Here is a 26,275-nt window from a genome sequence, read left to right as displayed (position 1 = left end):
CCTGACCACGTTAACTCTCTCGGAATGGCGAGACAACGTTTTGTCTGGTCGGTAAGTTCATTCGTTGCAATATTCCTTTGTTTCTTTTTTTTTTTTTTTTTTTTTTTTTTTTTTTCACCTTTGACCGGTTTGATCCACTACGGGGCCCGCTGAGGCAGACGCGACGGAGAGGACTCCAATCCAATCTTAAGTCGGGCGCTGTTGCCATGGCTACGGGCCCAACGTCGCCGGTTCCGTCGTCGTCGTCGTCTGCGAGTTCCCGCGTGTCGCGCCGCCGGGCCTTGGCATCCCTGTTCCTGGGCACGCTCGGCAACCCGAATTATAACGCTGCTAACGAGCTGTGCGCCATACGTTGTGTAAAATTCATGCCCGGAGGAGGATCGAGCGTTCTCTTGAGCATAACTCATGTTGTTGTTCATTTAGTTTAGCACGCCTTTGTCCGCTGTCTCGACAAAATAAAAATAAAACATTCAAGGTGTTTTTTTTTTTGTTTTTCTGTTTTTAAATTTGGATTAAGCTTAGCTAGCGGTAATGACCAAGTGTTAGTTTATGAAACGCTACCCGAATAAAATGTTACCAGAGACATTCAAAACTTATATTGGGGGGGGGGGGGGGGGGGGTTGCGTATATTTGTCTGCGTGTGGAAAAGGGGGGGGGGGGGGGGGGGGGAAGGGGAGGGGGCATTGCATAGCGACTACCATTAAAAGGAACGGAATTATCTTGTTGAAGATAATATGACACGAGCACGAAATGTCGACGCAATTCATACGGAACGCTGTCTTTTTTCACTTTTCCCAGCAACGGCGTCCATGCCGTTTTTTTTTCTTTCTTTTTTTTATATCACTCTCTTTAGCAGAACTGCAGCCGATCGCGACAGAAATGTTTTAACTTTTAGTGTGTTTTTTTTTTTTTTTTTTTTTCACAACTGCCAGTATTGGATGTTTGTCACACATACACATAAAATGGTTTCCAACGATAATTCTTTCGCATTGTAAGTGTCGCGGATTCTGTATTTATTGGAAGACCTACCTGGAAACGACGTCAATTGTGTAATACCATAATTCGTGGAAGCTCAACTACAGCGGAGAGAACTGTTATCTAAAGCGAATCAGCATCGTGTATACAGTAACCAGCACCATAACTTGGGCGCACTCACCTTTCAGCGGAGCTGCATGGAAGTGTTAAGTGCCTCCTTGAAAACGAAACTGCAGAAAAGCGTCGCACTGCAGACACCATTGAAGGTACTCGGGGATGACCCTGACAACCGAAGGGCCTACACTTATGTGTCGCCATTTGTCATCGACAAAAGCATCGCACACGTTCAATTTAAGATGAATATGAGACAGGCTGGACTGACGCGTTAAAATGCTGGTATAGTAAAGAGCCACAATTTTCTCGGCTGGAGTTCCCGATGTAATGGCGGGTTCCCCGTACACTGTTCCTAAGCTTGTGACGCTCTCTTTCTTCGAGGTTGGGACGAGGGAGGTTCCGCGCAGACGTCGTTACGGGTTATATAACTGTTTCGTGCGCCCGGTGACAGGGCGATTGCAGTCCGGTGTGCCTTTGGCTTCATTCACGGAACCTGGCCATTGGATTAGTTCGTGACAGCTTCTCATGATGTGTAGGATTTCGCAACTCGTTTTCTTCTTTCGAACTCATTTCGATCGTTCACAACGTTGATATCCTGCGGGTGGTTGGGCCATAAGCGGCCAAAGCGTCACACAGGTGAATGTAAGGGTGTGGGTAAATTATCGAGGATCACGCACGGGAGAGTCTTAAATTGGACAAATTGGATTAGCGTAGAACTACGAATTACATGCTCCTATTGCTCCACAACTTCGCCTTCCTAGAGTGCTATAGAGCACTACTGCTCGGTCGGTTAAGCGAAAAGATCGGGAAGTGGCAAATATTAATTTTGAAAGTCAACCGTTGGAACACTATCCCATCTTGAAGGACGCCGGAATAAATGTGTCGTAAAATCGGCGAGTATTTTTTACCTCGTGTGTTTTGACGGGGAGCCCCATTACGAGGTGCACAGTCTGTAGACACGGGACGTTTGATGTCACGCAATCAGTCGGGTCATTAACATAAATGCGTAAATTAGTAAGTATTAGTTCTTTGTGCCGTCCTTGTTTCTTTTATTTTATAGCCTCTGTGATTTTTAAAAGAAGCGTCGAGTTTCTAGACGGTATAATGACTAAAAATATTCTGCTTTGTCCTGTTGTTTTTGTCGAACCTGACATTCTTTTTTTTCAGCAGCCTGTTTTACGTCGTACGAAGGGACAAAAAGAACAATCTGCATTACCCATTTTACATTCTGTATCTTACATCGCACACTGCCGCAGCGCTGTCCGGTATATACCTGTTGTGGCGCGTGGAGATTTCCTTTGCGTGTTTCGTGTTGTATAATTTGAGAGAGAGAGAGAGAGAGAGAGTGAGAGAGAGAGAAAGAAAGGAATACGTTTGTTAAGAAAAAAAACAAAAACAAATATTGACTGGTTAAAAAGGACATTTACACCAAAGGGATGTGGTCATGGAATAAGGTGGAAAATCATTCGATTATACAAAGAAATAATCGCAGTTTACCTCTCTGCCGATTCAGAAAGGGTGGCATCTTTAACTTTGCCTCACAGAGCATAAAAAAAAAAAATAAAAAAAAGTGTAACGTCAGCCCGAGTGATTGGCTAGAGACGCCTTTGAACAGACAACGGTAGTGTGAGTAGCCCTGAATCGCGTGCCGGTGCCCTGTGTGAAGCAGTGCGATCGCCGTGTGTCTACCTGCCTAAGTGCTCTCATCCTGCGCAATTCGGCACAACCTCGCAATTACCGGCAGACTGGGAGATCTTGCTGCGGCGGCGGTGATCCCTGGGGATCAAAGCGTAGCAGAGCGTGCGGCTTCGATTCGTGAAAGTTCCAGGGTGGCAGCCGAACGTGCCCGGCGCTCTGTCCTGCCCACTGCCCCGGCGACCCTCCCTTTCTCCCAGCCGTCTAGACGCCGCGCATCCTTCCCCTCTCGGCCATGACGCTTCCCGGCCGGCACAGTGCGCTGTCTCTCGCTGGCAAAATACTTTGCACGCGCCGTGTGCGAGCCAATTTGAGCGCGGGTATGCATGCACGGGGTGTTTGTTCCTCTCAGGTTTTTTGGTTTGTGTTCTATTTTTCTGCTTATTTTTCCTCGTTCCCGGGGTGCCTCGTTCTCTCGTTTTTTTTTTTTTTTTTTTGTTGTTGTTGTTGTTTTTTTTATCGGTCCGTCTTTTTCTCGCTTTCTCTACCTCCCTCACTCTCTCCTGATTTGCGTGTTGGTCCACCGTGCCGTGCACGTATAGCTTTCTCAAGAGATTCATACAGTAATAAGATGGGCTGGTAGGCTTAATTATACACCTGTACACAAATAAATACGTAAAAAATAACGCGGCACCGAAAAAAAACCAACTATACAACGCACAAGTACAAATTAATTTGTTGAAAAACAAAAACAATATATCCCCACGTATCGAATTGCCCACCCAAGATATACAAATTATTTTGAGGGAAGATGTTCTGACGTGGCACTAGTGCACAGGCTATCCCTCTGTGCTCTTATATTAGCAGCACGAAGCTTGGTCTTGCTAGCGGACCGAGCAGGCACATTGCTCGCTAGTATACGGTAGTTGGGCATCGTGAAATCGCGCGCCTCCAAAAAGACACTGAGGGGAGGCTGCGTTCGTCTTCTAACAAAGTTCCTCTGTATGAGTTGGCGCGTGGTAAGTATCCTCGGCGCTCAACGTGATAAAGGATGATTTATCGTACGGCATTACGAGTGTTTCAATCAAGTTTGAACGCGCGTTGGGGTTGCTCGACATTAGAAGAAGGTTGAAGGATGATTTCCACAGAATAATCGGTTTGAATCGGAGGAAAATGGAATTTAGACGTTCGCCCCAGAAGTGCCGCTTAAGCGTTGAGAGCGAGAGAAGACCTTACAGGGGAAGTACTCTCCGTCGTTTCCTGATAGCCCCGCCCCGTAAATTAGTTACTCTACGGTGCGGAGCCGTGTGTCAAATTTAGAAGCAGCTCGTAGGCGGAGTTTCTCAGAACGACGATTTGATTTGCATAAATGAGCGTAAATAGCGGGCGAAACAAAAATGGCATTAATCTTGGCTCGATCTAATTGTTCTTTGTTCGACTATGTAGCGACATTGACTGCGCGCGAACGGTGTTCAGTAAATGTCAGCGGTGTACGGCCGAGACCTTGCTCGTTAAAGTTTTATTGTCCGACGACGGCAAGGCCATAGCGCGGCTGCGAAATGCGCTTAAAAAAACCTCGAAGTCGGCTCGAAACGCGAGGCTTTGTCGGAAAGCACGCAAGAAGCTGGCATTAATCGCGACCAAACGTCTTGTTGGGCAGTTTCGGGGCTCGCTCACGGGAAGGGGCAGAATTCTGATCCGCGTCACACGCGTCTGCGCACAACCGCCGGCGAATCGCGCGACATTTGCTTCCTTTTTCCCGGCGGAAGAAGGCTTCGGGAGGGTATAATCGAGGCCCCCATCTCTTCCTTTTCAGTCCCCTCCGCGAACGTCTCCGAGCCGCCATCTAGTTGATGGGATTCCATAGCGAGCGCATTTAAAATAATGGCGCGACGCGATTGCGTCAGCCGCCGTTTCTTTTGCTGCGGCAAAACTCGGGGCAGCGACCGTCTGGCCGGCCCAAGGTCGAGTCGCGGCTCGGCCCAGGGTTCGATTTTTCGGGGAACTGTGGGTGCCCCTCCTCCTTTCGTCCTCTGCCGGCCTTTTTTTAGCCGCTGTCGTCCTTTCGGGACACTTTTTCTCTTGCCCCCTTCCTCCATAACCCCCCCCCCCCCCCCCCCCCCCCCGCCCCTTGCCTACCCCTCGGAGCACGCCAGCTTCCGCCGCGGCCGGATTCAGTAGGCCAGTGTGGCGCTGGCACGACGCCGCTTAATGTGGGCTCGCCGCCTACTGTGGTCAGCGCGCCCCGCTGACGCCCGCTAGATACAGCGGCGGGTTCCTCGTGGCAACAGCGGGTGGTGTTGCCGGGCCTTCGCCCGGTGGTTCTTTTGGAACGCCGCTTGGAGTTAGCGCAGCGGGCGCGCCCCGGAAACTTCGTCGGAACTTGCGTGGCGAACTGACCAAGGCGGCCCGCCGTAGATTTGTAGTCCCGTTGTGTAGGGCTGTACTTGGGTGGCGGTAGCGTAGTAGGAATTTGGGTACGGAAACCGCACCCATGGCAATGGCGAACGGGTGGTGCGGCGTATTATGCAACGCAGAACCGCGCACAAGAGTCAGGCATTGTCGATTCGAATGGGTCAGTTTCTTGCATCATACATTGGAGATAATATCGACAATTAAATATAGCGAGTCTGTGGCACAAAAGACGGCACCCGTCATGGGCCAGGTCGTGTGTTCCCCAAGTTTTCCGAGATTAGATTTGCTTTAGAAAAACCTTCGTTACGCGGGGCGCTTTTGGTATTTTTGAATTTAAGAGCTGTGCGGGAACGTTTTTCCAAAACTTTGTTTCATCTTACGGTTCGGGTAAAGTTGCCTGTCCAAACTGTCTACTGCTGTAATCAGTGTCAGCTGCGATGGGTGGTTTATTTATGCTGTGTTTTTTTTTTTTTTTTTCTTTTTTCTTTTTTTTTTCTTTCCATGCCCCGTCTATTTTTGGTGGACACATTAAGAACTCGTTTTTTTGAAATTGTGCATCGATTTCCTAGGAGGACGAAACACGAATACCCCGATACTTCGGTTATCTGAATTGAGATCAGGTTTCCCGTGTCCAGCGTGTTTACTATTTCATTCTTCCTGCCGAAGATAGGCAAAGGTGAGTGCCGATGTGTTGAGTGCCTGCGGTGTTTTGGGGCTCTGGGGGTTTTACGTGTCACACCAACGACTGACATCTGGAACGCCCCAGCGGAAAAGTGAGGATCAATTTCGACCACCTCTTGACGTAAAACCGAAGTCTCGGTTACACGGGTCCTTCTCTGAAATAAACCTCCGCCAAACCCGCCCCCTGGGGATCCGTAGGCCGGCACTCCGCTTCGGAGCCACCGAGGCGGCAGTTATACAGCAGAATGTGTACCTCCCCGACGGCGGACGTGGTGTCAGGCTTTGCTTCGGGTACACACTCAATGTGCAACGCTGCCAAAGCTGCTGCCGCGTGCGTGAGGCTTGAGTGTGAGGTTCAATTGCACGTGCTCTCGTCCAAACGAGACGCTGGGTGAGGCCACACGCTCGCGCTGGCAACTTCGGCAGCGTTGCACACCTAGTGCTCGTTGTTTCAAACCTTTATTGTCGAAATCACCGAGGCGGCTTCCTGGAGTGTTATTGATGTTACTGACGCCGCATTAAGCTTCCTCTTTGTGTAACAGTGCGCCACATAATTGATATGTACGAGCGATCCACATATTTTCTCGTTTGCCCCTTACAAATGAAAGGATGGCATCAAAACCAAAACGTGTTGAAAACTGCGCTTGCACGCGTCACCAACATACGCGGTGGAAGTTGCTCGTCGTCACAGTGGCTTTATTGCACTCTGCTTTATTGCGTCGCTTTGCTCGTATGTGATGTATGAGAAAACCGCAATAAGGCACCGATTTCGTGTTCGAGCTAATTGCATCGTACTGTGTATACATGTAGAAACAATTGTCGGCACTTTGTGAAATGACGCGCTTTTAACGCTCCAATGTACGACTTTCTCTTCGGGCTGATAAAATTTTGAAATAACTACTTCGCGCACGGGCTATGCGGAAATGACTCTCTTCCCCCTTTATATCGGTCTAAAGCAACAGTCTCGTGCAAGCTGGTAGTTTCGGAAGGTACATAAAGACCCGTTACAATTACGCACGTGCAGCGAAAGTGCGTGTGGAAAGCTATGAAGTCACGCTAGCGTTTTCTGCACTTGTGGAAAGGCTGAACGTGTAACGGGAGATACGTCGGACTTCCAGCTTTCAGTGTCTGACAATTAGCTTCTCAGGCGATGTCGTGCATTGGTGCGGAAGATAATTTTGGCGCTTCGATATTTAGTAGTTAAACATCAACGAAGTAATGCCTCGTTTTTTTGTTTTTTCCTTGGACAAAACGTAAGTTTTGTCTATTTGTGTGCTGTTTCTTTATGTTGATGCTATTCTTCACATGGGGCGCGAACTTTATATAAATTAACTTTAAGAAAGTAAATTTAGAAAGATACACATAATTACGGATATTTCCCCCGTCAATCACATGATAATGCTCGCTATCATGCCGGAACGAAGTTTCGTGGTCATGACAATACATATTTTTATTGCACTTTCAGGGTTATAGGCATTACAGAGGGGAGTACTGAGAAAAGAAAATAACAGTGGAAAATACAAAAAAGTTCAACGACGGGAAATACATGGTTTGGAACACTTGAACAAAAAAGAACACAATCAACAATTGATGTAAGTGATGCAGGTAGATGATTCCATTCATTCGAGTCTCTAGGGATAAATAATACAAAATAGTAGTTGTAAAGGTAAAATGGAACGTCTATTTTGTGAATGCGATCCAGACGTGCGGAAACAAATGATGGTGGGATTATCAGCTGATATCTGAGTACATGGTTGTGGGAAAAAGTTTGTGAAAAAGGCAAATACTAAAAATGCTGTTGCGATGTGCGAAGCTGGGTAGCAATAAAGCGTTTTTCATTTAAGCTAGTGGTGCCATTATAATTAGCCAGAGTAAAACGCGCGAATCTGTTCGGTATTATACTTCGAGTGAGTGAGTATAGGTAGGGATCCCAGATGGAGGCCGCATACTCCGGCGTTGACCAAACTAATGTTTGAAACAGTTTGTTCCGATGAAGAGGCCGTTATTAGTCACGCGAGGTAAGAGGACGTTAGAAAGGTCCAAGTGGGCCTATCGAGTTTTGTTCTTTAAAAATGTACTTGTTGTTGCACTTCTGCACATTATCACGCCACAATTCATTGTTGGACAACCCATTTTTTGTTGCTTTTTGCTTTTGCTGTATTTTTTAAGATGCCGATTTTTATTTGGTTTTAAGCGAGACTCGAGTAAAAACAAATTGAATACATTTGAAGTCACCTTACTGTCTCTTTTAATTGTACTTAACTTTTTTGTTCTATCTCTTCTCACCGCAAGCTCGGTAGGTTTCCGACATTATATATTTTATTTGTTTATTTGCGTGCCCTTAGAAACGTACTGCGGGAAGGAAGGTAAAACATTGTAGCGAGTTTTGTGCATGTGGTCTTTGAACTTCCGCTTGAAATCAAAAATGCCGAGAGGGAGCTGTTGAACAGCTTAGAAATTTAGTATCAGACCGGTGAAATGTTGAAAATGCGTGCTGGGCACAACAAAAAATAGATAAATAAATAAATAAAGATCCAGAACCGCATAATTGCAGTAATCTCATATGGAAACGACTGGTTCTTTCTCGCTCATTTATCGGTGGAGGAGAGGCGCGTGGTTGAGTGAACGCTCGGGAGAGGAAGCCAATGCTATTTTGTGCGGAATGTAAAAGGCCGCGCTCCTTGGAACGGTGCTTGGTATCTTAGCGCTCCCGCAAGGGAACTCGCTTGAAGCAAGGTGCACGCCATCGCACGTTGCACGGCATTGCTACAAAGTAATTTCTTCTTATTTTTTTTCCTTGATTCACGGCTGGACAAAAACAAAAGGAGCTTGGTACCTTGCAAGATAGACGACGATGGATCCGCCCAAGACGGGATCCGTCGCGCCCTTGGCCTGCCAGCCCGTTCGCAATCTTCGGCGGCATTGCGACAATCTGCGTGCGCGGAACGTGCAGCTGCTGTTGATGCCCCACACGCACGCTCACGCCGGAGGCGGAGCGATCGAAGGAGCCGCCCCGTCGGTGCTTGAAAAGCGAGCTAACATCCTTAATGGGGCACTGAAAGGTCAAAATCATATATATATACTTTTTTTTTATTATCCGAAACGATTGAAAACGATGCCTGGGAATTACCCTCGATATTCGAAACTTGGGAACTCAGTATTTGTGAAGTAAAAAAGCAATTTCCAAAGGCCGAATTCGAAGTTCCCGCGCGATCCGCGCCACTGTAGTGACGTCAAAGATTGAGTCGTCCTGCAACTCGAGTATCTCTCACGCCTCCGAGCCGTCCCGACCCGTCCCGACCCGAAGTGTCGTGTTCCCCCGCGTCCCGCTAACAACCGCTCTTCTCCGTGCGCGACGCCTATTGCTGTGATCAGGGGACACTTCACTTTCGAGTTTGAAGTTCTTCTAGGGCCCTTTCAGTGATCTTTAAAATCTTTTAAATGGTGTGAGATCGGAGAGAACGCGCAGTGGGCTTTTGTAAGCGACGTGAGGGACCACGTCGCGCATATTCTACGAGAAAGGCTGTCCCGGCGGAGTCACAACTTTGTGACTCCGCCGGGACATGCTTTGTCAAGCTGTCTATGTGACAGCTTTTTCTGCAGGCCTCCTGCATCATGTAGTTTTGGTGCAAAATAAAACAGTATTATTATTATTATTATAAACTACGGTACACAGACACCAAACCCAGTTGTTTTGAACGTTTGAAGATTTTCTTTTCGAAGTTTAAAAGGTCGTCGGGAACCTAAAAAAAGAGAACTTCGTCCCATTCTCCGACTCACCGATCATTCTCAGTGCTACCTGTGCCGAGCGCCGCTGCGCCGCCATGTCTTCCGAGGAAGAACAAAAAGACAAGACGCAACATCACTTCGGACTCCGATTTGCGGTATTTCAAAAAGAAGGGCCGTAGTGCGTTCGCAATTGCGTTAAAAACCAGCTTTTACGAATGCCGTTATTCAATATTATAAAAAATTTCGCTTACAAAGCTTCTAAATTTCATACTGAATTACGCCACAAATAAAAAGAAGCGAGGAGGTGAGAAGGGGAGAGAAAGACGCCAAATATAAAAAGGCGCGCGCCTGGGGAAAATGTTTATCGCGTTGGGGTAGTTGTTTGCGTGTCTATGACTACAACTTGCGTCATTTTAGAAAACAACAAAACATACGACCTTTGGGGTTTCAGTGCCCCTTTAAGGTCGTACCAAAAAAAAAAATCAAACGCATCGATTAAAATGTGTGCGTTTGCAAGTGCATGGCCTAGCTCCGAATGCTGCCATGGTGGTGTGACCGCCTGGGTACACCGTCCGATCTTGAAGCCTTAAATGGTGTCGGCCCTTTTAAATCCGGTGGTGTACCTTGCGCGCCCACGGTTGGGAGCAATGTTGCCAATTTAGCGTTTTTGTTCCGCTAAATTTAACAGTTTTCTGAGTCGACTATAGTGGGAGAAATGGCCTTTTAGCGGGCGGCAGGATTTTAAGCGATGTTCAAACCATCTAAACGTGTTTTCTTTTTCTTTTCTTTTTTTCTGGCGGTTTTAAATTTTTTAAATTTATATTTCTGAATAATAACAAAAAATCTTAATTTCTCTGGTAAGTTAGAGTCGTGGGGTCGTCATACTGGCTTACTGGCAGCGAAATTGTTGTCAGTAAGAGTAACGCTTGCGACGCCATTGATAGTGACAGACCTCGAAATATGCCTTCAACTGATTTGTGCGTGAATGTATAAATTCGTTTTGTCCAAGTCTGCCAGATGTAATAAAACCAACTAACACATTTAAAAAAAAAACATGGGGTCAATAGTATTCCAAGCTTCGATACCGGCTAAAGCTTCACGCGACGTTAAACATGCCAGATATCTTAAACATATATAGCTTTTTCCAAAGCACGTGAATTTGCTCACTGCAGCTCTGAACTGCAACAAAAAAAAAATTCACTAAAGTTCGGAACGATGGAGGTGTACGTCGCCAGGTATGGCAGATATCCCACCTGGTAACACCTGGTAACAGTAAGATCATGCCGTGAAGATCGTTCTGTGACTGGACGCGTATCACGCGTCGAACGACGTAGCTCATTTTTATGTGTTCCTTTATTTATTTTACAGTTTCTAGGCTAATTATATCAATAAATTGCGCGATCCTAAATTGTATCGGGTTTTAGCAGTTCCTCGGAATTCCTAGGGTAGGGTTCGATTTTTGAGTCGGCAACACTGGTTGCGGATCTGCAGGACCTTTTGCAAGTCGTTGTGGTCAGTCAAGTTTTTTAATCGCTGCTGCTGGCGAACGTGTATACGTCCCCTAATTGGAGAAGTAAAATTGCTCATGCGCTTTTCACATTCATCACTCAAAAACAAGGATCCTATTGTGTTTCGCTACAATGTGCTCCCACTAGAGGCTAGATCTAATACTCAAAAGACAACACAGCACCCACTGCTTCGGCGTTGATCAACTGCTGTGGATGGATATAGACATATTTCTGCAGTTGTCTCCATTATGTACCGTACAAAAATATCCTTGTGGCAGTGCTGTGAAGCGAGCAAGTACGCGCTTCTGACCTTGAGAGCGCCGGCATTTAGTGCGAGCGTTCGTTGAACTTAATTACGTTTGCAAACCATACGCGGTCGTATAGTTCTCCTCTACTTAACTAGCACGGAAAGCTTTTTGTGTTTTCCAAGTCTCAAACGTGCGAAGTGTTGGCCAACGAGGATAAAATAAGGAACTTAGGTAGAACAATAATAAAATATAGTAGTCAGTAAGAAAAAGATATGTCGCAAGAACACTCTGAATTTTACGTCTTCTGATCGGAAAATAAAAAAAAAATTGTGTTTTTCCCCGCCTTTGCTACGCCAGAAATTCACGGCATGCGACGGTCACGCGAAAACGTTTTCTATTCGTCTGTTCTAGTTTCTCTGCCATATATTAGGCCACAAAGAATTACCTATAGTGATCTTCATGTTTTATATGTATTTAAATCATATATGCTTAGCATTACATCAGATGTTTATTTTTTTTTTTTTTATTTTAATTATCTCCCATTCTACGCTTGTTCCCATTTCCGATATCATTTCGTAAAGTAGTAGATCAGCACCGATGATCAACTACTTCATATTTTCGCCAGTAAACAATTTCTCGTCAAAAAACGCAAATAAAGAAAACCTTGATTTTTCACATACTTCTCAGTATGTGAAAAATCAAGGTTTTCTCAACTTGTTGGCGCTTTCACACTTTTAGGCGTGCATTCGTCTCTGACTTTTGAACGATTTCAGGCCTTTACACATGCATTGCGATATTTTACTTTTAGATTGGGACTTTTTGAGTTCCTAAAGGCCTTAGGACACACACAACGCATTATGCGCCTAAGATTGCCCGCTAAATGTAGCGGGAAATCCGCGTCACACAATTTTGTAGTTATTGCACTCTACACGAAAAAACTTCAAAGGGCACCAAAGTACTTCTGATGAGTTGTGAATGTCAAAGCATTCTCGAGAGGAGCAGAAGCGGCCGTAGCGCCGGCAGGGAGTGCGGCGGTGCACCGCGCAGACCGCCCTGGCTCACTGGTGACTGCTGCGCCACTGGGTGAGGCAGCGGCGGGAGAGCCTAACTAGGCGCGGCGCGTGCTGAAATCACGTGTCCTCTCATCATCATCATCGCCCTAGCTGCGGGTACCGGTTGACGACGTTAGACCTCAAAGCGTAATGTTAAGCATAACGTCAGGCCAGCGCATACCCGCGTCTCCCCCCCCCCCCCCCCCCCCCTTTCACGTCAAACAGCTGCGCGCACCGGTTGACGACGCTAGACCTCAAAGCGTAGCGGTAGGCCAAACGTTAAGTTTAACGTCAGGCCAGCGTATACCCGCTGCCCCCCACCGCCCCCCTCCCTCCCACTGCGCCGCCAGCAGTTCGGATGGCTCCTTAGCAACGATGACGCCGTTGCTATGGAGCCACATGACGCGTCGCAGCCAATGGGAATTTAGGTGCCGTTTCGCAGCCACAGACAACGCCGACTTCGCTCCATGGGACAGTTAATGCTTTCGCATTGAAAACCAGCCCATAAGCGCATTCTGCGTCAGCAATACTTTTATGAACCTTATCTGATCTTATCTGATCGCTTCCAAAAGTTTATTTCGTTGGGGGCAGAGTAGTTAAACATTTTCTAGCAAGAAACTCTTGAAATTGGTTTTATGATTTTCATGAAATGTGAAGTTTTCATTCCACAAAATAAAAAAATAAAAAACCTCACATTCTACATAATGCGACAGCGGCTGGCCAGATCACGTCAAAAAGTCATTGTGTTATGTGTATGTTTATACAGCCGGAAGTTAGTCAGCCTCAGTGGGGCGTCAGGTGTCTCCGCCGTAGACGAGCAATTTAGCCAGTGCGGTACAACCGCTAGCCTGGGCTTCTTTAACGTGCATCACGCAGCAGTGACACACGACTGCCAAGCCGGTACGATGCTCATCCAGAACGAAACGGGCAGGGGTGGGGATGGAACTCAGGATCCCTCGGCTCTGCAGCGCCAGCTTTCGTTCCACGAGCCCCGCGCTGCGTTGCGCTAACACACTCGGACACGAATCACCCTGATCACGTCAAATCGGGACCATTCACAAAATACCCTTTTTAGATGCATAGATAGCAAATTTTTAGATACAGATATTAGCCGGATTTGCGGTCTTCAACGAGTCCGTGAAACAAGTGTTTTTGTTTAATGTTCCCTGATCACCTTTTACCCCGCATCACAACGAAGAAAAAAAATTTTTTTTTTATTATAACAATACCTCGTTGTTTTGAAATATGTGTTCAATACGTACATTTCGTCTGGCTAAATACACATCAAGGAGGAATGGCATCTGCTGTCGTTTCTTTTGGCAACTATCTTAGAAGTTGAAAAAGATTTTCCAGATACACTTTTCATTGGTGTGTTTCGTAACTCGCAAGCAAACTTCGTGCAGCTGATTGAGTGGATTACTTCTGTGCACGAAATAACTCTCGAGATAAAGAAAAAGCAGGTTCATGGTAAGACAGAGCACTTGGCTGGAGTTGCTAATACTTCGGTCGGAAGTGTGCCAGTCAAGCAGCGTGGTACCATATATGTAATCGTCTTACGTTTTCGAAGAAATGCCATGATCAATAACTCTACTATACAACCTAAAAAAAAAAAAAAAATTGTTTGCTCTTTTCGAGCGCCAAGTTGCACTTCTTTGGTCACCGATGGTAACATAGGACGACATATCGTTACCAATAACCGTGTCTCAACAGCGAGCTGCTAACATTCACGAAAAAGCAAAAGTTGCCTGCAAACAATACTTCGAGCTAAAAATAAAAATAAATAAAAGCTCTGTTGGCTTAAGGGCGAGAAACTGAACTTTCTATGGAAGACGTCGGACTGGCTTAATTAAGCGGCACTTATAGGTATATCGCGAGTGCTAGAAAATGTCCCGCCTTAGATAATTCCGGCGAACGAGGCAGAAAAAAAAAAAAAAAAAAAGCGTCATTCCAGGGCGCTCCCCGAAGAGTCTGGCGTCTGGTCGCAGCCATCGGCGCGGTAGCTGTAGACCTCGGGCCGATATCATCCCTGCACGGCGCGTCGGACTAGCGCCATGAGCAGGCCGGGCACGCAGGCATGTTGGGCCGACCGTGTACCCAGAGGACGGGCTTTCCTGTTTTCGGGTGCTTAACCAGTGGCACGCGCAAGTATGCAAGGCCGAACGCGATTAGTTTGCCTGCGCAGCTATAGCGGATGTCTCTGGTATTCCACGAACGCTGGCACCTAACGACAGCATCAGCTCGTACCAGTTGTGTAACCAGCGGCGCGTTTACCTGCCCCGTCTGCAGCGTAGGACGCTGACTATGTCTCAAGGTCTGCTTGTCGGGGAAAGCTAACCTAACCAGCCGCGGTTGTGAAACTGTTTTGACTGGTCGAGGTTCTTGAACGTCTTGGCCTCCTCGCTCATCCCAGCGGCCTGTTTTTTTCCCGCGACAGCCAGGACGCCTGCGAGGAGCGGACGCTGCGCGGACGCTGGGGCGGACGTGGGGCCCGGCCCTCTCGGACCCTTTCCCCTCCGGGCCGACCTCGTACACGCCTTGACTCACTGTTTTCGTCTCGCGACACGCCGACGGATACGCAGAACCGGCACAGCGCTCGACGCCCGAGCGTGCCCGCACTTAGAAATTTTCGCGAAAAGACAAGAGCGTTGTTTGCGCGCCTCGCGGCTGAACCTCTGCGGACAGACTTCCGTGTTATCCGCCGAGTAAGCGAGCCAGGGAACGGAGGTTTTCACAACTGTGTTTGGATTCGGCAGGGCATCGTTCCCTCGTGTGAGCGGAAGCGGTGCCGCAACCCGTGCAGTAAGGAGCCGCTCACATACAGGCCGCTTGCAACACTTCGGCGTGCGTTTCTTTGTTTCTCTTGTTTTAGGGAATACTGCGTTCTTGTGCACTTTTAGGCACTACTGACTCCTGAGGATCCATGTAACATCACTATGCCATGCGACGCTCTATGCGTTTCCCGCTGGTGACATATGTCTCTTTTAAAGGAGCTGTGCAACGATATTCAGTTGGAATGTTTTTCACTATACACGAGCTTACTGGCACTAGTGGGAGTCAAGGATTCTCGCACGCAACTCCGCTGGCCAAGAAACTCCTTTGGTTGCGGTGTAATTTCAAGGACAAAAGCGATCATTTTCATTCAATCTCTCCTTTGCAAAAATTTCATGACGTAACGTGGGTATCGCAGTACACCCATATGACGATATTTGAATGCTGTTCATAGATTGGACCCGAGCATTGCGTGGGCACTCGACTTGGGCTCGTGATAATTACTAGCTCGAGAAGCATTTGGGTAGTAGCCCGTGTCCAATCGCTGCAACGACGACAATAGCCGAGCCATAACAATATCTGGAACTCAGCGCGTGCCCTGTGCTTTGCCAACCCCAGCGCGTGGCTATGATCTAGATTGGCGGCATATAATCGGCTCCAGATCACGTGGCCGCTTGTTCTGGCTGCGAGTTGAGGGGGTGAACGCTGCTCGTTTTTCTTTTAATTTTTTTCTGGGACTTCTCTTGCGTGGGGTGAAAAACGAACGCGTGTTTCATAGGTCATTAATGCCAGGGATCCGTTCTAAGCGGTATTTGCGCAAAGTACAAAAATTGTTGCATCGCCCCTTTAACGAGTTATAACATCAGCCTGCCGCTGAGACTAAGAACGAACGCAGGTAGTTCCCATATATTCCAAGTCACGATATCACGCGCCAATGCAATACCTCACTCTGTGCCTGCGCGTGGACGCATCAAGGTTCCCGGTGGAACACAAGAACGAGCGGCCCCTCGAGAAATCCCGAGCAGAGCTGGGTGCTGGCGGCGTGTGCACGTCGCACACCGCCCTATTTCCACCTTTGGTCGTAAGAGGCTGCGTCTCGTTCTCATTTGTGTATATCTGTGCACTAACCGAGGAACCACGACATCTATATAAAGCAGTAAAAAAAAAAAAAGAAATTCGTTTTAGTGCATTGCATCCCTGCTGTCGCGGTCTGATGGTATACTGGTCTAGCGTGATTGGCTGCAAACGAACCAAGAAGCGGTAACATGACGAGCCACGCCATGCGTTCCTTAAACTTTCGGTGACTCTAGTGGCTATGTACACCCTTCCGTATCAGGCGGCAGCTTGCGCCACGTATCAACAGACTGCGCCTTAGGGGTGACCCGAGAGTCGAGTGCAATAAACTTCAAGCCTCAGTGCCACTGCTCGCGCATCGTACAAAAGAACATTTTTTTTTATTTCTTTATTTTTTTTACGTTAAAGAGTTATCATTTAGCACCCGCCATAAAAGGTGTTGGTGAAAGGCGTAAAAGATAAGTTATTTATCTATTCTATTTATTTATTATTACTGTCAGCTGTGAGGACAAGCCAGGAGTGCATGGCAGATATTTTATACACTGAGAAAAGCATTACATGGACTGGAAAAAGCTTACAAGTTCATTTTCCAAAGATACTACATGAGCACAATTCACAACAAAAGAAGGGAGCGTACTGCAACAATCATCATACCCGACAAAAAAAAAAAAAAAAAAAGAGTGGTTAAAATTATCTGTCGAATACCAATATGGTTTACCATAACGGTGCTGTGTTCTTTCCGGCAAAGTTCCAGATATCGCAATATATTTGAAGGCAGTAGATACTTCATGGGTAGAATCTTAAAAAAGTGCTTCATATTTCTTATTTCCAACTTGGCTTTGATACTGGCTACATTTGCTTGCGTCTTGAGTATGTAATCCGCTGATCTAGAACTTATAAATAAATCAAACTGCTTTATTTCGATTTCTCTCTAGACTACCGATGCTTTGAGCGGTCAATGGCGCCCAGCTAGGGCTGGCATACTCTATGGCGGTAAGATCAAAGATTTACAAGCTGCTTAATTTCACTTCTGGAGTCAAGTGTTTTAACTGTATTCTTAGCATTAAAGCTTTATGCTCGAAAGCCTATGCTCGAAAGCTTCTTTAAAGCTTTCGAGCATATTTGCTCAAAATGAAAGTTCCAGTTTAGTCAAATAAGATTTCGGTGGCGCAAACTAGGGCTGTTTCTTTTCTCTTTGTCTTGTTTTTTTAGGTATTTTCAGTTTAGGTCGCACCTGAAGTGGATTTCTAAATACCTGTACTGGATTACTTTACTAAGAGGTAGGCCTTCAGGAATAGAGCTAAATTCTAATGTTTGTCTCTTGCGTGTCACATTCATATGACGTCACCTCTGGAAAAGCTTAAATCGATTCCAGAAGGTTTAGAAGATTTGTAACAGACCGCCAACGCACCACGCAGGAGAATTTGGAACTGCATCGTTAGCCCATCAAGTTCTAGTTCTGTTAAGTTTCGGAATTTACAGAATCAACCCTGAGATAATCTGTGAATGGAACACCCACAGTGATACTCCTAAGTGAAAACCGAAGTGAAAAGCACTCGTTTCGCCGGTGACCGCCTCAGCAATTAATAAGACCACAAGTATGTTTCTTCTTGCTCGTTAATGCGTCACATCTAACATAATGTCTCTAAGTTGAAGGAACGCCTCTCCTAGTAGAAAGAATTGGAACAGGTAAAAAAGTATTCGACGTAGTTGCTGAAACAATCTCAGATCAAGCTGTCTAAAGCAGATGCTGTTGGTTCGCCACACTGCAAAGCAGCAGCCTTTTCCACACCCTGTTTACGCCTTATAAAAATGTATTACTTAAAATAAGGTTTTTGAAAGAATGTAGCCATCGGTGCAAATGTCTGGAACAACGTTCATACACCCTGGGTATGAAAACGACTAGTGTGCAGGGACTGCTGACCCTAAGGTCGCGATTTTAAGTGAGCCAATCTGACCTTCTCTAGCTCAGGGAAGGTTGGTAGTCCCGAGAAAAATATGGGTGATCGGTTGCATAATGACGTCGGTTAGTCGCCTCGTGGTACGATAGTGCGCCCTAGTGGTTTCTCTGTTTTTCTCCCTAAAGACGAGATCTTCTTACCACTCGGGATGAAAAATAAAAAGTACAGTGTTCGTCTTTATAGTTGCGTTTTTCTTTCTGTTGGGTGCCATTGCGACGACAGCCGTAGAACTTTGTCAATTTTTTTTTTTATTTACACAGTACCTACATCGCCACGAGGGCATTATCGTTGGAAGTACATATTACAGAAAATAAAACAATTTGTCACTTTTAACAAGCATGTGAATAAAAGACTAACAGTGCACGAAGGAAGCGCAATAAGACTGTTTCAAACATTATAAAACACAGTAAAAAAAAGGTATAGACTGGAGCACATCAATATTAAAGCGTGTGCAATAACAAAGATGAAAACATTTCATCCGAAGTCTCAGTGACCGCGTGCTGTGGAAGACAATGTTAGAGCTTGTTAGACCCGCTCCTGGGGTCTCAAACTCATTCGAGTGTAAGGTCCAGATAGCCCACCTTTGAAAGGTCGAAGGTCAATGTATGGCCGGAAAAAGGCAATAAATATGTTTCGAGACAAACCAAAAAACAAAACCGCAATTGTGCAATGGTGTTTTAAGTTGCAAAGCAGCCGAGTCTCTGCGAAATCACCGGCGATCTAGAAACGTAACTTAAGCTGTCTGCTCTTGCAATCACGTCGGTTTGCCAGAGACATCTTCAGCTTTCAATTTGCTTATGCGGCTATACTTCGGGCGCAAACCCGATACGATAATAAGATTTAAAACTGGCACCGCTCTGGCAACGTGCTGGCATATCTGAATGCAACAAAGAGCCAGAACAACACCCAGAAATCCATTGTTGCTGCCCTGACGCTCAACGTTAGAACATCAATGGCACACGCAGCGCTTGAGACGTCTATATAGAAAACGAAGGCTCGCAGTCGCGGGAGGCTGCGAGCCGCGTCCCATCGAGTCGCGGGCCGCGTGTTTGATACACGATCCTCGGGAGCCAATCAGGCGACGCCAAAAAGTGCATCGTCACGGCGCCCGTCGTCTTTGTTAGTTTGCTGTCCCCGGCTAAACCAATCACGCACGGAGAATTCGCGGAGCTCAAGTTCGCCCGCTTCTTGTGCAGGAGTTGCGGTGACGTCAGAACGACGCCGAGCTCTGATTGGCTCTGATTGAAGGATAGTGGGTAGACCCCGAAGCAAGCTGCCTCGAGCTCTACCCACTACCCTTCCAATCATAGCCAATCAGAGCTCGGCGTCTGTCTGACGTCACCACAACCCTTGCAAAAGAAGCGGGCGAACTTGAGCTCCGCATAGCGTCGGCTGCCGTCGGACTTAATGGCTCTGTTATACTCCGTCGTCGAGCGTAGCGAACGCGGCGTCCTGCTCGCCGGCCAATCAAGGGCCCACGTTCTGCGCTACGCCACGTTCGCTGCGCTCAACGCCGGTGTATAAAGCGTGGAACACGTGAGCGGTGAAACTGGGCGCCGCGCGGCGTTCGCCGCTCGCCGCTAGGCGGACCACAGGCCCACCGCGCAGCTTTTTCTGCATCGGCCGGATCCGAGTGACGCGGCGCCGCGCGAAAGTCACGAGGGACGCCGGTTTCTATGATACTGCCGCGCGACGCCTGTTCTTTGTCGCTCATGTGCCCCCTGCTTTAGTGTGAAACGGTGTATAGACCCGGCAGCGCTCAGAGGATTGAGCAGAGATGAAATCAGAGGGGCTACCGACGAAATGACGATGCCCCTCGTATACTGTATAGGATGGCTAATATCGTAATATCAGGACGTGTCCACAGTCATCGCTTTCTGCGTCGTGTGCACACGCCCGTTCTTCGTGTCCCATACACCACCTCGGTACCGGACACGTATTTTTTTTTCTTCCGCACAAACTTTTCCGACACACCTTCGCGGGTCCTTAGCGAGCTTAAACATTACGTTTCTCTGTTACTGGAAACTGCGATTCAGACAGCCCCAGGGTACAGCCGTTGGTTACGGGATACTTACGGTCGTCGACTACGTCGAAGAAGGCGAGGCGAGACATTTCCTGAATCGCCTACCAAAAGGGTAACACACAGTTAGGCAGTAACTTCATCTGAGGCCCTTTGTTTGCAGGATTCGAAATTATTTTCACGATTAGAAAAAATATGCGGTACACGCGACTCTCCAGCCGTAGTTTGGCCACCCCTCTACCCCTACTCCTCTTGCGCCGTCACCTTTCTCAATTACAGCAATGTTGTTATTGGAAGCAAACGAGATCGAAATAACATTGAATGCTGGCCAAAGCCTTATTGAGCTTTTTCTTATGCGAACAGTAAAAAGTACGCGCAGAGACACATTCCTCCGATGTGGAGATATTCGTGCTCGTGGTTAGCATCTTGCAGCGGGGACACAGCGGCGTGCATGCTGATACACTAGCTTGTTTTTGCCATCGGGCATTTTTTCTGTGTTTCGAAAGTTTTGCCGACGCGAGGACTCGTTCTAGACGCCACCTGTTTCGGTAAAGTTTTCGTAAAATCTGATTAGGTGCATGGAGAACCAATGATCTGATAGTTGGTTTTTTCTTCAACTTTCCAGCGTGTGCGATTACTTCGATTACGAAGTGTATAAAACGTTATCTTTGTGTGCTAATCCTATTCTTGGGAAACTAAAACAAACGAAGAAACAAAAAACAACAGTTATTTAAGCCATTAAGGCGTTGTTGTTGTTTTTTTTCTCCTTTTTTTCTTTTTCTTTTACAAAGCCGTGACATTAGGAGAACAGAAATCGCCCTGGTCTTTCTTCATGGTCGTTGTATTAATCAGAAGAAATGCCACAGACGACCTCAGTGACGTTTATTACTCCTGTTGTTTTGTTGTCTGGCAATAAATATTCGTGTTAATTGCAAAAGATGATCATCCCTACAACTCCAGAGCCAATTAATGTCAGATGCAAAAATTATATTTAAAACACAGAAACACACCCACATACACACACGCACGCGCACGTACACACGTTTCAGTTAGCTTGTCGGTAACTGAACGCGATAATCAATGCTATCTATTAAAATTAAATTAACGACATGATCATGCGTCTCGCCGTCAAACAATTGAGATTAAACCGTACGTTCAAAGGTATGACCAAAAAGGACAGGAGGCAGACTGGCTGCACACGTCCGTCGTGTTCTCAAGAAAACGCACTCCGCAACCTCTGAGGATTTGGGGCGTTTTCTCATCGACCAGCTCGGGAGCCCCCCGGGCATGCTGGCACAAAAAAAAAAAAAGAGAAAAACGTGGACATTCAAATTTAACATTGGAAAAATTGTTCACAGCATCACCGGTCACTAGGAAGGTGGACACACAGTCTTCTTTGGCGCGTTGCTGTGTTCTCGTAACGACATTACAGGCAAATTTGAACAGTTCTATTTTTTTTCTATTCTTCAGATTATTCACAATCTGCTTAAACAGCATACATCAGCTGCCGGCTTCCGATGCATTTTCTGTGGAAGATATTCAAGTCACGTTAGTTCCGGAGAAATTATAGGATTTGAGTGAGTGAGTGAAAGCGATGTTTATTATATCTTTTTTTTTTTTTTTTGGAAAAATCGACTGTTGCTTGTGCACTTAGTGTGCACATGTCACTGTCGATAGGGAAGGGGATTGGGTGAAAAAGAAAGGATAGAAAGAGAGAGGATTAGGTTTGGGGGGGGGGGGGGGGGGGGGGAGCGAGGTGCAGGGGGATGTCCTGGCCGTCACCGGCATGTCGAGTCATAGGACGACCCAAGCCTCAGCACGCAAAGCCTGTCGCAGTTTGATGTGGAGCCGTCTTAGGGCGAATATCTAAATATCTTAAAGCTGCGTTGGCTGGTAACTGTGCCTCAAGGCTAATGTCGGCACGAACGTTCGGTTGAAGGAATGACGTTTCTTGTCTTGGCAGAACAAGCTGTGTCTGAAATGCAGATGTCGTAATCATGAGCTGGAACGGTAGATTGGGTAGTGCCTTGTTCTGGTGTGTTGAACTGTAGGTGGTCTCCTAAAGAATTTCTAGGAGTTCCGTGTCCTTCATGTAAGTTATTAGTTTTTTTAGTGCCATGTCTGTCACAGCTCGCGTTGCCCGCGGATGCAGAAGGTCCTCCAGGCTAGCACTGGGAAGTCCGAGGCGGGAATAGGCGTTATGGAGGGCAGTACGCTCGTCATTGTAGTCGGTGCAGTGTAGGAGAAGGTGCTCGGCGTCGGCAGTTTCCTGGCAGGTTTGGCAATTAGGGTTGAGATCAGGCCTGAAGCGGCCTATCCACGCTGGTGTGAAAGCGCTTCCGGTCCGCAGACGGTGGAGCACCGCGGCAGTGTGACGATCTAACCCTCGTGGGAGACGGGCTGAGAACGTGCCGTCCGCCACTCTCGGGTCCGGATTCTGTCGTGTGATAGTTCTTCTCACCAGAAGCTTGGCGTCGGAGAAACGGGGAACTGTAGAAAGCGGACATCCGGGGTTTTTGTGAGCCTGCGCTGCTAGGGAATCGGCGACTTCATTTCCCCTGATACCACAATGACTGGGGATCCACTGGAAGATAATCTCGTGGCCTTTCTCCTGGATCTCGGCTGCATCTTGTGCGACTGACCGCGCCAGAGGCGTAGCCCTTTCTAGCCCCGATAGTAGCCCGAGAGCCGCTCTTGAGTCGCTCAGGACTACTCAGCTGAGCCCCCGTGCGCAGCCTGTCCGAATTCCCCAGAGGGCAAGTCGTATGGCCGCCAGCTCTGCGGTAGTAGAGGATGCCTGATGGGACAGGCGCTCGTGTATACCTACGGCTGCAGCCTCAAAGAAGGCCGCTGCTGTTGCTGTGCCTCCAGATGGGTCTACCGACCCGTCGGTAAAAACGCGTGTCCGCCCATCGTACTCCGCATCTAAGTGACTTTCCGTCAGCTGCCGAGCGGTTACCACTGTTGCGCTCTTCTTGGTCCGCAGCCCTGGTATGCAGATACTAACCCTCAGAGGGTGAGGATCTGTGTGTAGTGCTGGAAGTGGCGCTAGCGGTCCTGGTGTACCCGCGATGTCGCCTAAAGTGCAGAGCTGCGCTTCCAGTTCCGAATCTGTACGTTCGGCGATGCCTATCAAGAGCGTGATGGTAGAGTCGCAGTTGCTCATTCGGATGAGATGTCCGAGCGCTCGTTCTTGAGAAGGTTTTCAACGGTATTCATACCTGCTTCGGTAAGAGTGTGTCGTGACGATGCCGAACGGGGAACTCCGATGCAAATTCTTAGAGCTACGCGTTCCGCTCTCTCTAGGTTCTCGATCTGATTGCCGCTCAGTCGAATGAGCGGTAAGGCGTAGAGTGGGCGAGCCAGAATGAGACCCTTGTATAGCTGTAGTAGCATTTGTTGTGATGTGCCCCAGGTAGTTCCACCAAGCGCGCGGAGGATATTTGTGTGCGTTCGCATCCTCTGGAGCACCACCTGCGTTGCTGGGCCCCAGGATAGCCTCCAGTCCAAGGTGAGTCCTAGGTACGTGACTGTCTTCTCCACTCTCACCGGGACATCTCCAATGAACAGGGTCGATTGGAACTTTGAGGGTCTCCTTGGTGCGTAGCATAGAGCAACAGTCTTTTCTGCCGATGTTGTCAGACCCAGTTGATGCAAGTGGTACACAGTGTTTGTAAGTGCTCTCTGGAGGGCGCGTACCATCCGTTGCCTACGGTAGCCTGGGGCCGTGGACCAGAGCGCCACGTCGTCCGCATAGACAGCCATGCTTATCGGGAGTGCTGGTTCCTCGCCTACCCTTGCTGCGGCTGGGAGTGATGCAATCGCCAGTGCAAACAGGAGCGGACTGACTACGCTCCCTTGGGGAACGCCATGGTCGACTCGTCGGGGCTTGCTCAGCGTTCCGCCGACCTTTACGCACATGGTGCGTTCAGTGAGGAATGCGCAAATATAGTTAAGAGGTCGTCCACATACCCCGAAACGACGCAGGGCTGAGATGATGATTCGGTGCGGGAGGGCGTCGAAGGCTTTGCGGACGTCTAGGAATACGGCCATCGCCGACCAACCTTGTGCTTTGGCCTCCTCCAGCGAGCTGGTGATGTCACCAATTGCGTCCGCGGTGCTCCTGTGGTGGCGGAACCCCGAGAAGCAGTCTGGCAGAGCCCCGGCCGCCTCAAGGTGGTAGACTAGGCGACGTAGCACCATTCGTTCCATCACTTTGCCGAGGCATGATGTCAATGAGATGGGCCTATAGGAGCTTAGTTGGTCTTGGGGTTTCCCGGGTTTCTGTAGTGGTACCGTGGTTGCTTCCCTCCACGCTTCCGGTATTTTAGAGGTCCTCCACACATGATTGATTAGAGTCAGCATTGCTGGGACAGCCGACTCGTTAACGTTTCTCAATGCTTGGTTGGTGATTCCGTCTGGGCCTGGGGCCGCACGGTGTCTTCAGAGAGCTTTGAGAACGTGCTGCAGTTCGTGCAGGGTGAAGTCTTCGTCTGGCTGCTGCATGGGGGTCGCTGTTGGGTGACGGAACTTGCTCCAACCCTGGGGGGGGGCGGGCTGGCAGCCGGCAGTGGTGGAACCTCAGTAAATGCATCCGCGAGTAGTTCGGCCATCTCTGTTGATTGAAGGTTCATTGCCACGGCCATTCCAAGGACAGGGTTTTGGGGGATTGGGCGACCTGCTAGTGTTCTCGCCATCCGCCAGGCCCGGCTTCCTCCGGCTGGTTTGTCTAAGGTGGTGCATTTGAGGCGCCATTGTCGGCGTGCTAGTTTTTTACCGTGCCTCCTGAACTTGGCATCCAGTCGCCGGTATGCCAGTACATCTGCCGGATCTCCAGTGGCCCATGACCGTCGCTGGGCGCGACGTCTTTTTGCCCGCAGTTCTAGCCATTTGAGGTCCGGGTTGGGACGTGTTGTTGGTACTCTGACTTCGCGGGTGACCTTTTGGAGGACGCGGGAGAGCGTTTCCGGGGTGAAGGATCGTCCTTCTTCCAGCGCTTCTTCGAGCAGGGTACGGAAGCGATCCCAGTCGACGACGCGGCAAGTCTTCAGAGGAGCTTTTGGCGGCCTTCCGATGACAATGGGTAGATGATCACTTCCCCAGCTGTCTGCCTGAGGAGTTGCATTGAGACGTAGGGCCCAAGTCGTGAAAGTCAGATCAATTACGCTTCCCGTCACTCCAGGCCGTACAAATGTCGGGTTCCCACTCGTAATATTTCTGAGGTCGAGCCTATCTAGCATTGCCTGTAGCTCTCGACCTCGCCGAGAGTCCTTTCTGTCCCCCCAGGACTGTGAATGGGCATTGAAGTCGCCGGCAATTATAACCTCTCCCTTGGCCCGTGCGCGAATGTCCGCGAGTACATGGACGTTTCAAGGTACATTAGGGGCCACGTATGCCGAGACGATGGTCAGGTAACGGTCTCCGAATTCCAATTTTACTGCCACAAAATCTGCTCCTTCACTGCAAAGATCGCTGAGGTCTATCTCTATCTGTCGTGGGTTTCGTCGAACTAGGAGGGCTGCTCGCGGTGTCACGCCCGCCACCAGAGGCCTGCTGCAGTAAACTACGTGACCCGCAATGCGTATGCATGCCGGCTGGCATCCTGGGCTCCTGGAGGGCCACAGCATCGTAGGCGTAGTGTAAAAGGTGGTCGCGTAGCGCTGGAAGTCTCGTTCTCAAGCCGTTACAGTTCCACTGGAGGGCGGAACAGGTGAGAGGCTGGGGGCGGGCTGTAGGTCTTCTACGAGTGTCCCCAATCGTGGATGCCTGTGGATTGGTAGTTAAAGCCTTCTCTTGGAAGGATTGATACCCGAGATTGCTCTTTGGGTCGAGCTTCATTGTTGTAGTAGAAACAATAAGAAAATATCTGTACCTCTAGAGGAAAAATGTTAGATTTTTGTATCACTGCAGTCTGTCTCGCCTGTAAGAGCTCAGGGAAACGAGTTTGAAGGTTATTTATATTCCTCTCAGGTATGAATGAATGTTTTTGGTGACGAACGCGCGTAAGTTGCTTGCTGCACTGGTTCCCTCCCGGTTTCACAGTGATCTCACAAGTGGAAGTATCATTTGAAGAAATGTAAGTACGCAACGTGAC

The 26,275-nt window shown here is 48.2% G+C and overlaps 1 pseudogene; it reads right to left on the bottom strand.

The window, feature by feature from the left end:
- Positions 1 to 22,305: 22,305 nt before the first annotated feature.
- Positions 22,306 to 23,347, bottom strand: LOC115324665 (annotated as a pseudogene).
- Positions 23,348 to 26,275: the final 2,928 nt, after the last annotated feature.

This window comes from Ixodes scapularis, unplaced genomic scaffold (genome assembly GCF_016920785.2).
Source record: "Ixodes scapularis isolate PalLabHiFi unplaced genomic scaffold, ASM1692078v2 PGA_scaffold9__187_contigs__length_104089568, whole genome shotgun sequence".
NCBI classification, from domain to species: domain Eukaryota; kingdom Metazoa; phylum Arthropoda; class Arachnida; order Ixodida; family Ixodidae; genus Ixodes; species Ixodes scapularis.
The sequence above is the reverse complement of the archived record's forward strand: the minus strand, read 5'-3'. Positions and strand labels throughout refer to the sequence as shown.